We start from the raw sequence: 14,890 nt of genomic DNA on the forward strand, positions 1-14,890 counted from the left end.
TGATGCCATTCAAATTTGCTCCATTCCAGCCATTATTATGAGCCTCAGCAGCCTCCACTCCTCTATGGGTGGGCCATTAGTGATAATGGGCCACCTGTATGACTGCATAACTGCACGGCAGCGTGGGTGGTGTGTGTGTGTGTGTGTGTGTGTGTGTGTGTGTGTGTGTGTGTGTGTGTGTGTGTGTGTGTGTGTGTGTATAACTGTGGTGTAGGTGGGTGGTCTCAGAGCCAGCCTGGCAGTGCTCCCCTGCACCTTTTGAGTCCCTGTCTGTGTTTCTGTCCGGTAGGTACCCACAATTGAGAGCATCCTGGGCTCTCCAGAGGGTGGTGCGGTCTGCCCAACGCATCACCCCCGGGCTCAAACTAACTGCCCTCAAACTAACTGCCCTCCAGAACACCTACAGCACCAGATGTCACAGGAAGGCCAAAAATGTCATCAAGGACAACAACCACCCGAGCCACGGCCTGTTCACCCCGCTATCATCCAGAAGGTGAGGTCAGTACAGGTGCATCAAAGCTGGGACCGAGAGACTGAAAAACAGCTTCTGTTTTCTCAAGGCCTTCCAACTGTTAAATAGAGGCACCTTAGAGGCTGCTGCTCTATATACATAGACTTGAAATCACTGGCCACTTTAATAATGGAACACTTGTCACTTTAATGTTTACATATTTTGCATTACTCATCTTATATGTACATACTGTATTCTATCCTATTCTACTGTATCTTAGTCTATGCCGCTCTGACATTGCTCGTCCATATATTTATATATTCTTAATTCCATTCCTTTACTTTAGATTTGTGTGTATTGTGTGTATTGTTGTAAAATTGTTAGATATTGTAGGATCTAGAAACACAAGCATTTAGCTACACCTGCAATAACATTTTCTAAACGTGCATGTGACCATTAAATGTAATTTGATTTGAACTGTTTTGTACAAATAATTATCAGACTTAAGTTACAAATGCTGGTAAATGTTTTCACAAAAGTAGTGCACTGGGTCTTTACTAGTCCTGTATTAGCAGACCAACATAGACATCTTCAGCGAAGCGTTCATTTTTTTCTGGCCCAACTACTTCCAGCGGCTATGCTCAAGCTCATGTTCCATGCATCTCAGCTGTAGAGTAAAGGTATTTGCAATTTCCATTTGCCAATGTAAAATATGTTTACTATCTAGAGAATCCCACTAGTGACGCAACTGTGAACTCGGGACTGGGAACTCGGAAATCTCAGACCTACTGAAAGTGCGGGGAAAAAACAACCTCAGACTGGGAAATATTGGTTTAAACAGTCATCCAACTCGGAATTCCGACTTGGGAACTCTGGCCTCTTTCTAGAGCTCCGACTTTCGAACCTGAAGATCACTGACATCACGGTTTGACCTCAAATTTTTCAGAGTACCCAGTTGTTTTGAAGGCGACATAAAACCAGGGGTAGACTATGGCTTATACGTCATGATGTGATGAAATTACATTCATAAGGAAACAGTATTGCTCTGCATTCCTTCAGCAGTTGGCTTGCGTGATTTCACTTATGTTTTGGTTTGGAGTGTCACTGTGTGGTTTCATAGGAGCATTGCCAACAATCACAGGGGTGCACCAACAGGAGGAGAACAGAGCAACTTGCGACCCGATTGTCACTCCCCTCTCATGAGAATGCAGGTACAATCATTCAAGATGTATTTCCATTGGTTCACTGCATATTGATGCGTGTATTTGAAGCCTTGCAGAGGCAGCATCACGGCAGAACAGCTCAGACAGAAATGGGGAGGAGCTCTGGCGGATCATACTGAAGACATGTACTGAAGTATCAAGGGAGTGCACCGTTTTTTAACAATTTTCCATTGGCTTGGACTCGCCTAATTTCAAAGAAGACGTTGTGGTTTTCAAGGAATGGATTGCTTAAATTAAAATATTTATTCAAAGACAATTGAGGCTTTGTACTGCACAACATTTCTTTGTGCCTCAGGCCTTACCCAGAGGAGGCAGCTCTGGAGTAGGCAGAGTGTAACAATGTGCTGGGTTTGTTGTCTGGTGCAGGACACAGGTTCGAGAAAAACACAAAAGTCTTTACTCAAAATATGAACACAAAAACCCGGAATATCTCCAACAAGGAAACATCCCGTAAAGAGAAAACCCTCCAACACACACAGTAACCCAAAACAATCACGGACAAAACAGAAAGGTAGACGAGAGGTTAAATAAGGAACATAATAAGGGAATAGAAATCAGGTGTGCGTTATCAAGACAAAATATAAGGAAAGAAGGAAACGGATCGGTGATGACTAGAAAGCCGGTGACGTCGAAGTCGTGACACAGAGCAAGAGGACAACCTGGAACGGACTTCCCCAAACCCAACAACTGGACAAAGACCTTTTTCCCTTTTTGCAGAACAATTTCCACCTTAGCCCATAAGAGGGTGGCCAAGATATTGAGACTACTTTTACCATCTTCTCGTTTAAAAATAAAATGTTCATACTGTTTGTTAAATCGCTGCCTCCTCATATTTTTGGCCACTGTCGTGGTTCCCAACTGGTCACTCTTATTGAACTTCAATATTTAGAGTTCTGGTGCTCTAACTCTCAACCAGCTGGCATAGTCTGTACCTTTTTTCTTAATTTAAAAATCTACAGTTTTGAATGAAAACCAACACTTTGATTTTATTACACAGACGTCTAGCCAAACCACACGAGGACTGTACATACTACACAGACAGTGTACCCAGCACCTGCTCTCCCAGACCCGATATGAATTGAGTTATGTTCCAATCAAACAAATCACTGCTTGTTCCAAACAAGCCTATGAGTAATGGATTCAAGAGCGGTGCTGTATTTGATTACCCATGCTCTGCTCTGCCGTGGCTTGACAAAGATCCATTTGAGTCTTGAGTGGTAGGAGCTAGGTAGTACTGCTGTGGGACTTCAATATGGATGCCCTCCAACTATTGACCTAGGCCATCTGTAAGTGGGCTGTGCTTTTAGTTCAGTCACACACTAGATGGGTCTGCGTCCTTTACCTCCTGGCAGTTTACAGATACTTGTGATGGCAGACAGAAACCTGTCTTGTTTTCCTTTTCCTCACTGAAGAGAATGGGGTTAGCCTACTTTTTCCTTAATGTCTTCAAGTCTATCGTGGCAATAACAGAATGACCATTTTAAAGTGCTGGATCATCACAAGTATTTAGACACATTTAGGAGTATGTAGCCTAATAACGTAGTTAATCAGTGGTATCTTTTCCTTTGGCAACATAGAGCGGAGTTGGTTGGATCAAGAGATCCCTCTTTGCTGAAAGTTAGAGGCAAATGCATTAGTGAACTACCAGTATTGCAACTGAATATAGAAGTACTTGGAACAGTTGATCAGATTGTACTTTAATAACTCAAATGTGAAAGACCAGGATGTGTTGGACACCTTCCTAGTGGCTAAGAGGCGACTTGGGGATGGGGAGAGGGAATTGATTAGCGTTAATGCAGTGCAACAAAATGGCTACTTAATGGGGTCTGGATTCCAGAACACTTACAGAGAGGGAGAATAAACTTAAAGGGATTTGTTGGAAAAAAGCAGATAAGGAGCAGCAGAGTGGAGGGAATTAGTGCTGAGGCTGGTTTTAAGCGCTCTTCTCATTACTTAAACAACAATGTTCTGTCGCCCCCTGGGAGCACAGGGACTCGGAGGGCTGTGAAAGTTATACCTGATCATTATCTCAGAAGCAGAAAGAGCATGCATCTCAGAGCCAATCAACGACACTGTTGGGTCCTCTAATGGCTGGCACTCAACAGAGGGTCACTGTGAATATATATGACTGCACACGGTAGTGTCTACTCACCTGGAAAGCACATCACAATGACCAATAATGGTCTAAAAATGGCTTGTCTTCTGTCTGTCTTTCACTGCCTCTCTCTTTATCTATTGAGAGAGAGGATAAGCAGAAAGAGATACTTTGCAAAAAATACTTAATGATAGATATTTTTAATTGGGCTTCAATCCACCATTTCAAAACTGGCCTATTATTTTTTAATGCAAATGGTTGATTCATTCCCTAAACTGAGTAGCTTAGACAATGTTTTTCTTCTTTTGAAGACCTGTGAGACTGTAGTAGGGCTATTGTATCGGGTCATTTATTACTAGGTAGTAGCTCCGTGTTATGCCTATAGGTGGCAGTACTCTAACAGAATTGGCACCAGCATCTCCCCTCAAAGTATCCTTCATTGTTGAGACTTCTTAAATCCCAATGCGCACCAGAACTGGCCTAACGGTATTGTAGAATGGGTGTAAGACTAAGAGGCGTATTATATGTTTGGATTACGTTTGGAAAACGTCTTCAATGCAGGTAGGCTAGACCAATGTAACTGAAACATCTTAAACTGAAACATCAGGTAGGCTAGACCAATGTAACTGAAACATCAGGTGGCTAGACCAATGTTACTGAAACACCTTAAATACTTTCTTATATAAAAGCGTTTAAAGATTGTACCCACTTTATGGTGACATTTCATTCCTTGGTAATCAATAATAAAATTATATTTTCCCATAGCCTATGAATGAGATGAAATCAGAGGAAAGGGAAATTATTTATCCCAAAAGATAATGACTTTATTGTGTTCTCTACACTATCTTCCTACTTTTACTGGAGGCTGTTTTGATTGCCGCAAACGACACTGAGCAGAGCATATGGCCAAGCAACTTTTCGGAGGCACCGCACTGAAACAGTTAACACATGCACCATGCAAATGAGTCCGTGCTGCCGAAGTGTACAGGGGGCCGGGTTTAAACGCTGTGGTTTGCTAGCGGTACTGTACGCTGGCGGGGTGCGCCGCAGCTTTCCATGACAGTCTAACGCAGCCCTGTGAGAAAGCGTGTGTGCATTTGTGCGGCAAGGTTGCTACGCAAACCGAAGATAGCCTACCCGCCGATGGCAAGTGAGGCTACTGCCGAATTCATAGTACAGGACATTACCCTGTAAACTGAAGGAATTCGCTGTATCATAGGCATGCTCATGTTTATTACCATTTAAATAAATTGACGGTCAACCGAAGTTGAGCGCGCTGAATTTTCAGCATAGATTCGTTATTGTGGTTTTACCTAATATTAGCCGTGTGAAACCTAGAATCGGCTTTTAGGGATTTTAGGATATTAATGAGGGGGCATTGGGTATCCGACATTTTATAGGAATTGGGAGTAAATAGGAGTACTCTAAATTGTTTGATGAACGCGGCGTCAGACTTTCTCGTGGTACTCGTAGAATTTTCCGTGGATGTAAGTAGAATACTCCATCACCTCAACGAAGAGAAGACCATCACAGCTTGTGTGATCAGAATTAAAATATCAGCAGCAGCTCCCATTGAAAACGAAAGGTGAGTGATAACGTTTAGCCTATGTTTTTTTTTAAATGATCAGTTTGGTTTTACATTTCGATGTCGATGCTGATGATCGCTACCAGCACAATTTTGTGTATTTTGCCTTGACACTTCTGCTAAATTATTAATTGTAGCCTAGTCTGCCACAAGAAGGATGTAGATAATAATACGGCTTGTTATTACAAGGTTGTGGGATATTAAGCTGAATGAAAAAATGCCCCAAAAATAGATTGGATGAATTTCAGTGTTGTTATTTTTCCAATGGTACCTGTTACTTTTCAATGAACGTGTAGACAAATGTAGGCATACGGGTTGTACAGCTTATAGACTCGTGCGTAAAACCACAATTACGCATAGCTCCTTTCAGCCAGGTTTTGGGCTTTTCCGGAGTCATATGTATGGCTCTGGGCTTTACCATCCACTCTATGACCTCACGGTCAACCTTTAATCATAATGCAGCTGTCATCATCTCATTAAACTAATTTGATTGAGTTTGATATCCAGACAATCCTAATATATTCATATTGCATTGTTCTGGGTTGATGTTATAAGACCTCTATTAAGCTGCAGTATTAAATCAGTTTTAACTGACTATCATCCCAACGTATTGTCAATTACTTCCAATAATCAACAGACCAGTATCTATAGCTAATGATTCCCCCAGCATCAACTCGCCATGCTGACCTTGACTGTGAACCTGCTATTAGGGGTAAGTTAGAGCAGTGCTCCACAGCGTGAATATAAAAATGTCCATTATAGTGGACAGACAGATTGTAGTGCCTATTTTAAGCCTTGTGTCTCATAAATGCGATCCAACACGTGAGAACAAATGTGATTATTTTGCACCATGTAACTTGTTTCTGTTCTTTACTGCATTACCCGGGTCAGGGGGTTGGAATAACGGTTTTAAATGTACTCTCCGACACCGATTAGTCTACTCTTTCATCCATTCTTCTAACTTGTTAATATTCTATAACGCTGTTGATATATGATAAAGGCTCCGATTACAATGTGGTTGGCTGCAAGACTGAATAACAGTCGCCGTTTTCCCCAAGCCTTGAAAGCAGCTAGAATCTAGACTACTCATCTGTCGAAGCTCTGGACCAGCAGATGCACTCACAAATCTTCATTTTCCGTCACACACACACAGCGCCCGGGAAAGCCCTCATGACAGTGACTCTAAGGGAAAATAAATGTTGTCTTAGGGAGAAAAATTGCCTTACATTTGCATGACAATAACTTGCATCTGCCTATGACTGACGGAGAGAATATTAATCGTTGTGACCAGGCAATCAAACATTGTTTCTTCTTTGTGAAATCAGTTTTTGTATATCTAAAGCGTGACCTACTCACATAATTATTTTAATATCAGTTTCAAAGCGAAACAGCAGTTTGACCCCAGGAACAGCCACAAGGGTGGACATTGCATCCCTGGAAGAACAAACCACGAAACTCAGCCTTGGTCGATTATCACATTATATTCACCTAATTAACTCCAATCTGAAGAGAAGCAGATTGTGGGGCACTACCAGTTATAACATTACCAGTGTGTTTAGGCAGTGGGACACTACCAGTTATCAAATCAAATCAAATCAAATTTATTTATATAGCCCTTCATACATCAGCTGATATCTCAAAGTGCTGTACAGAAACCCAGCCTAAAACCCCAAACAGCAAGCAATGCAGGTGTAGAAGCACGGTGGCTAGGAAAAACTCCCTAGAAAGGCCAAAACCTAGGAAGAAACCTAGAGAGGAACCAGGCTATGTGGGGTGGCCAGTCCTCTTCTGGCTGTGCCGGGTGGAGATTATAACAGAACATGGCCAAGATGTTCAAATGTTCATAAATGACCAGCATGGTCGTATAATAATAAGGCAGAACAGTTGAAACTGGAGCAGCAGCACGGTCAGGTGGACTGGGGACAGCAAGGAGTCTGCCCAAACACACTAGTAAGGAGTTATAACATTACCAGTGTGTTTGTGTAGTGGGGCACTACCAGTTATAACATTACCAGTGTGTTTGTGTAGTGGGACACTACCAGTTATAACATTACCAGTGTGTTTGGGCAGTGGGACACTACCAGTTATAACATTACCAGTGTGTTTAGGCAGTGGGACACTACCAGTTATAACATTACCAGTGTGTTTGTGTAGTGGGACACTACCAGTTATAACATTACCAGTGTGTTTAGGCAGTGGGACACTACCAGTTATAACATTACCAGTGTGTTTAGGCAGTGGGACACTACCAGTTATAACATTACCAGTGTGGGCAGTGGGACACTACCAGTTATAACATTACCAGTGTGTTTGGGCAGTGGGGCACTACCAGTTATAACATTACCAGTGTGTTTGTGTAGTGGGGCACTACCAGTTATAACATTACCAGTGTGTTTAGGCAGTGGGACACTACCAGTTATAACATTACTAGTGTGTTTGGGCAGTGGGACACTACCAGTTATAACATTACTAGTGTGTTTGGGCAGTGGGACACTACCAGTGATAACATTACCAGTGTGTTTGGGCAGTGGGGCACTACCAGTTATAACATTACCAGTGTGTTTGTGTAGTGGGGCACTACCAGTTATAACATTACCAGTGTGTTTAGGCAGTGGGACACTACCAGTTATAACATTACCAGTGTGTTTGTGTAGTGGGACACTACCAGTTATAACATTACCAGTGTGTTTAGGCAGTGGGACACTACCAGTTATAACATTACCAGTGTGTTTAGGCAGTGGGACACTACCAGTTATAACATTACCAGTGTGGGCAGTGGGACACTACCAGTTATAACATTACCAGTGTGTTTGGGCAGTGGGACACTACCAGTTATAACATTACCAGTTTGGGCAGTGGGGCACTACCAGTTATAACATTTCCAGTGTGGGCAGTGGGGCACTACCAGTTATAACATTTCCAGTGTGGGCAGTGGGGCACTACCAGTTATAACATTACCAGTGTGTTTAGGCAGTGGGGCACTACCAGTTATAACATTACCAGTGTGTTTAGGCAGTGGGACACTACCAGTTATAACATTTCCAGTGTGGGCAGTGGGGCACTACCAGTTATAACATTACCAGTGTGTTTAGGCAGTGGGGCACTACCAGTTATAACATTACCAGTGTGTTTAGGCAGTGGGACACTACCAGTTATAACATTACCAGTGTGTTTAGGCAGTGGGACACTACCAGTTATAACATTTCCAGTGTGGGCAGTGGGGCACTACCAGTTATAACATTACCAGTGTGTTTAGGCAGTGGGGCACTACCAGTTATAACATTACCAGTGTGTTTAGGCAGTGGGACACTACCAGTTATAACATTTCCAGTGTGGGCAGTGGGGCACTACCAGTTATAACATTACCAGTGTGTTTAGGCAGTGGGACACTACCAGTTATAACATTTCCAGTGTGGGCAGTGGGGCACTACCAGTTATAACATTACCAGTGTGTTTAGGCAGTGGGGCACTACCAGTTATAACATTACCAGTGTGTTTAGGCAGTGGGACACTACCAGTTATAACATTACCAGTGTGTTTAGGCAGTGGGACACTACCAGTTATAACATTTCCAGTGTGGGCAGTGGGGCACTACCAGTTATAACATTACCAGTGTGTTTAGGCAGTGGGGCACTACCAGTTATAACATTACCAGTGTGTTTAGGCAGTGGGACACTACCAGTTATAACATTACCAGTGTGTTTAGGCAGTGGGGCACTACCAGTTATAACATTACCAGTGTGTTTAGGCAGTGGGACACTACCAGTTATAACATTTCCAGTGTGGGCAGTGGGGCACTCACCTTGTGACTGTATTATTTTAAGACACAGATTTAGTCAGACATGATTCCCGTTTTCTGGAATCAAGTGTACATGAAATACATGATATCTAGATAATCTCTTTATGCGAGCTACAAGAACACAGTAAATTGCATTGCCATTCTGCTCAATGTAGCACATCAAGAGATCTCTTTGAAGAGGAGCAGTGCAAGCGGAGATGTTGAGAACCTCAACATCACACATTCTTTAATCAATAAGGTTAACTACATGAAGCTCAGAGAAATGACCTCCATTGGAGAAATTCACATCAAACTGGTTGGCTGGCTGGTTGATCGTGCACTGCCATTGCCTCTCCATCTCTCCATTCCCCTTTCTCTCAACATGTGTTCTAGCATTTTGATTGGATTTTATTCAGCTGTCAGGACAGGAAGAATCTCAGTGCTATTGATTTGCTTTTGCCAGTTTAGTACATGTCTTTTTCCTGCAGGGTAATCGGGAGGTCTTATGTGATTAAGGATGGTTTGTTCACCACTTTCAACAGCTTTATTTTAGAAAGGGTAAATGATGCATCTCAATGGACTCCCTGAAAGCATTCTGGTAGTACACACATGGAGTACGAACGCTGTGTTGATTAAGTACTGTGCTCTTTTTAGATGACCGGTATCTCAGTTATGTTGAGTTTTTCCATTCTGCCTGATAGCATGGTAGCCGTTTTCTCCTTTCTATTCAAAAGCTGCAGACCACTGAACAGCATCACGTATGTAGTGTAGAATGTATACCCTGGCCCCTGTTCCCCAAGTCTCCTTTCTTGTGATGATGAGACTCTTCCTCAGGATGGCACGACGGCTCAAGAGCGTCCCCTGTCGACCCCAACCACTGCTCTTTAGACTTCAGCAGCTATCAAGCAGACCAGAGCAAGATCTGAACAGAGCCTGCTCTGCATCTCCTCAATACCATCAGCAGTCAGGCCTTTAGAGCCTAATAATACATATTGGTGTTTGTACTTAGTACCAAGTGAGTAGGATAGTGGTGGTGGTGACAGAGGTGCATGCACAGATAGCCTGCTCTGTGCTGTTGTATGTGCTGTCTGAGTGTCACCAGCATGCAGTGCACACTGGCTTCTCTTCTCCTCTATTGGCTGGGCTTCCTCTACCAGGTAGCCAGGCCCATCATCCCATGTTTAGATTGAGAGATTTTGACAAGTCACTATGCATGCAGGCGGAATCCTTGACATATTTCTTAACGAGTGAACAGTCTAAACATGTTCAGTGGTTGGATATTCTGGAATAGGCTCCCCCTTAAAGACCCCCACACACACACACACACACACACACACACACACACACACACACACACACACACACACACACACACACACACACACACACACACACACACACACACACACACACACACATGCTTGCCTACACAGGCACTCCAATGCCTTGCAGGCTGGCTGCTGTGTGTTCACTTGTTCCTTGCAGATCTAGGTCTCCACATGATCTGCTTGAGTGTAGGCTACTCACCATATTTGTTTGTTTAGTTCAATTGGTCTCCCCCTCACCGCAATGTTTAATTGGAGCCTGTCAACTGTCCAGCTGTCACAACAGAGATCTCTAACTCTGACCTACACACACGCCACTCATGCCTGGGTGTACATGCGTGCATGTGTGTGGGTGTGTGTGATAGAGAGGGAAGGTGTATCCATGTGAAGATTGACATAAGAGAGACTTATAACATCTGTGACATTGATCAAGTGGAGTGTAGCCAGGGAAAGTGTTTAGTTGGAAAGTGGTTGTTGTATGGTGTTAAGCAGAACTATCTCTCTCCTCACCCAAGACAGGTTCCTCAACCATATCACTGAGTTCTCTGAGCTTTCAGTCTCTCTCAACCCTGCAAACAACAGACTTTTATTATCTGCCTGCTAGGCAGCTTCTTTAAGCATCATGTCCAGCCCACCTTATTTAGAGATAGCTATGCTTCTGTTAGTCATAATTATCCCAGAGGACTTAGAGGAGTAGACAGTAGCCAGCAGCAGTGCCCAGATATGTTGCATCAATGTGGGGGAGTTCCGATACTTTTCATAGCCTTGATTTAGGAAGAGGGGGAGGCTAAGGTTTCTACTCATCCATCAGCCTAGTCACAGATATGTGCGGAATGAACTGAACCTTGCACATCTCATTATGTAATGCATTTGAAAAGTGCTTCTTTATGTCACTATAGCCAGGGCTACCCTGAAAGGCTTAGTCATGCTGTGGTAGTTTCCATCATGTTGAGTGGTTGTGTGCGTAGCCTTTAGTGACTTACTGAATCGTTGAGACCAGTTTAGGTTGATGGCTACAGGCCTCTACATTGGTAAATAACAGCTGGAGTCGGTATGAGCAACACATAGCACATGGAGTGAAAATCAATGTGACTGCACTGAATGACATTTTCCAATACATTCACAGAAACTATAATGCACCAGAAGACTCCAAAGACCGCAAGTACTGCTTCTGAAATCATAGAGCCTGTGAGTCCGAGGTGGGTGCTTTTCCTTTTTAACTGCTGTGTGTGTGATGTTGTGTTGAGAGTAGGGCTGGGCGGTATACTGTGTTTTACTATATACCGGTATTGATGCACGGAGCGGTTGGGGTTTTCACTTTACATCCTATAATGGTATAACGGTGATACACCGTGTGTAACGTTCATTTTGATAGTTCACTCCACTACTTGAGTCATCCCTCTCCACTGTCTCGCTCTCTGCACGCCGCTTTCCACACAGACCTGTTCCCACCCCGTCACTCAAGGAGCGCATTTGTTGTTGCTTGACCAAGAGACACTTTCATACAGTCTGCATGGTCAATGTCTTGCTTGTCCTATGTTGCTATTGTCTATATTGTTATTGTTTTTAATAACCTGCCCAGGGACTGCGGTTGAAAATGACCTGGCTGGCTAAAAACGGCACTTTTACTGAAACGTTGATTAATGTGCACTGTCTGTGTAAAAATAAAATAAACTCAAACAATGCAGCACATGCTACAATCTTGTTTCCACTTTGATCTTAATATAAATCCACAAGTGTTTTATAATTACAATATTAGTTAGTGTTTCTTATATCAGCAAACAGCTAGTTTGTATTTTGTTAGCAAGTTAAGCTAAATTGTGTTAGCCACTAATGCTAATCACTAGTTAGCTGGCTAGCTAAAAAAGTACTGAGTCAGAGCAAACGTAGTTAGCTAATAATCAGCATGTTGTTTGTGCAAATCACAGAGGAATAGGCAAAGCATGAATATGTTGACTATATGAATAAAAATGTAATGTAGCCAAAGATTATAGGGTCCCCTAGGAAACACGGAACATCACTTTGGTTCCTACCCTGTCAGAATAACTCATCCATGGCGTTTTCATTCGTTGTCATGTCAAACAACACTATATTTAAAGTGCCCACTTACAACTGCGACCTGACCAATATAAAGCGAAGCAGTGCGACACAAACAACAACACAGAGTTACACATGGAATAAACAAACGTACAGTCAATAACACAATAGAAAAAATAAATATACAGTGTGTGCAAAAATGAGTGCAGAAATTGATGGAAATTCAGGAAATTATTTTAGGTTGATGTTGAATTGAACAGTATAAACCAATCAGAATGGAGAAAGACCCATTTAAATAATTTAGAATATAAGTGTTGCCACTCTAGGGTCACCCACTACTCATAAAGAAAATGTAAAACTTTTATTAATCAAAAACATAAAATACCGTCATAAAGTCAAAATTGGAAAAATGCCATGATATGATATTTTGGCCATATCGCCCAGCCCTAGATGAGAGAGGTTGTTTCCCCATGTCTGTCCCAGTGCTGCTGGCAGAAGCCCTGCAGTGGGAGGTTGGAGGGCTGGAGAGTTGGACCCCCCAGACAGAGCAGTTGAGCAGCAGACTCCAACCAGTCTGTCTCTCTTGCTCATCAGAGGGCCAAGCTGAGGGGGGAACCGTTAATGTCCTACCTCTTTCTGGCAGGATAAAGTGTCCAGGGCCCTTATTCATAAAGACTATCAAAGTAAGACTCCTGATGAGTGCTGATTTAGGATAAGTTTAGCCTTTTAGATCATAATGAATAAGACAACATTGACAGGGGAGACCTGGTCCAAGATCAGCATTCTTTTTAAAAACGGGTCCAAGCCCCAGACCTCACCATGCATCCCCCTGGCTATTGACGGCAATGAGGCTAATGCTGAACTCCAGTGTGCCCTCTCCTCTACCAGTCCCAAAGGCCTGCCAGCTAGCTGAAACAAAGCCTTTTGTCCAACTACTGAATCCAACAGATGGAGAAATGGACAGTAAATGAAAGCAGGGGCGGCAGGGTAGCCTAGTGGTTAGAGCGGCGGACTAGTAACCGGAAGGTTACAAGTTCAAACCCCTGAGCTGACATGGTACAAATATGTCGTTCTGCCCCTGAACAGGCAGTTAACCCACTGTTCCTAGGCCGTCATTGAAAATAAGAATTTGTTCTTAACGGACTTGCCTGGTTAAATAAAGGTCAAATATATAAAACGGGGAGAAAAGGTAACTTAGTGGAGCGTGTTAGAGCAGAGTGTTTGGAAAGTGTAACACCCTCAGAAAGCACCATTGCTGTAACCTTGAAGGAATTTGTGTGAGGTGCTGGGCCCATGGCAGCTCTTTCTCCAGGGCCCAGGCTTTGAGAAACTTTTATTGAGATACTCATGGAATTGCCTTCATGACCCATTTCCATGGGACAGGATCTCTCGCCTCAGCCGTTCTTTAGTGCCTCGATCTGTCCGCCGCACTCGATACATCAGTCAGCCTCTCGCTCTCTTTCTCAGTCACAGAACAAGCCCTTTAGGCATTCACCACCATGTCCACATGTCTCTGCCCAGACCCAGTCTCACTGTTTATCTGATCCCTCCTGTCACAAGCCATGCTATATTTTACCTGCTGTAACAAAGTTACCCTGTTGCCGGAGATAAGAACAGCAATCATGGAACCAGGACCTGCGGAATAACACGTCTGCCTGTTTGTTTGTCAGTGAACTTCACACTGGCTGTAAGGCAGCCTGTCAGACCCAGTAGCAAGCCAAGCATTACCTCATAGCTATGAGGGTTGTTTTGATTATTCAAGAAGGGGCTGAAATTGACATTTGGGTTGTTTGTGTTGCCAGAACAAAACCCTCAGGCTGTTTCTCCACCTCAAGACCCCACTATTTGTTGTGCCGAGACGAGACTGTTCCCGAGGCAGCACAACAGCCTAATCAAAGCATTGAAAAGGGGGGGGGGAGACCTTGAGGCTCAAGCTTTACATTCAAATGCTTTGACTTTTTCAGTTTTCATGAAAGCACTGAATGCATTGTCTCTGTCTCTGAATTTTCCCTTTCAGTCTTGGTTGAATATAAGTCAGTTTAGGCCTGGAAGCATCAATAATCAATTAGCTTGTGTCATGGAAGGATGTTTTGTTTAGTGTGGAAGTTGACAATAAGTGAGCAACAAAAGGGAGAGAGCGGATGAGAGCCATGCAGGCAGGGATGGAGGGAGGGGGCTGAGCACAGCACAGACACCAAGGGCAGCTGTCAGTAGCAGGCAGACGACAGTGTGAGAGTGTATGCGTCCCAAATGGCTCCATATTCCCTATGTAGTGGACTACTTTTGACAGGGTACATAGGGTTCTGGTCAAAAGTGGTGCACTAAATAAATAATAGTGTGCTATTTGGGAGAGAACCAGTGTGCGCCTGTGTATGTGGGGGTGTTTTAGGGGAACA

The 14,890-nt window shown here is 43.3% G+C and overlaps 1 protein-coding gene across 1 annotated transcript in view; it reads left to right on the forward strand.

The window, feature by feature from the left end:
• Positions 1-4,831: 4,831 nt before the first annotated feature.
• Positions 4,832-14,890, forward strand: part of LOC112240685 (plexin-A2-like) — a 437,296-nt gene continuing 427,237 nt past the window's right edge. Inside the window, exon 1 of the mRNA XM_042299563.1 lies at positions 4,832-5,354. The gene's annotated coding sequence lies outside the window, so the exon portion shown is untranslated. The remainder of the gene's footprint in view (positions 5,355-14,890) is intronic.

This window comes from Oncorhynchus tshawytscha, linkage group LG16 (genome assembly GCF_018296145.1).
Source record: "Oncorhynchus tshawytscha isolate Ot180627B linkage group LG16, Otsh_v2.0, whole genome shotgun sequence".
In the NCBI taxonomy this organism is placed as follows: domain Eukaryota; kingdom Metazoa; phylum Chordata; class Actinopteri; order Salmoniformes; family Salmonidae; genus Oncorhynchus; species Oncorhynchus tshawytscha.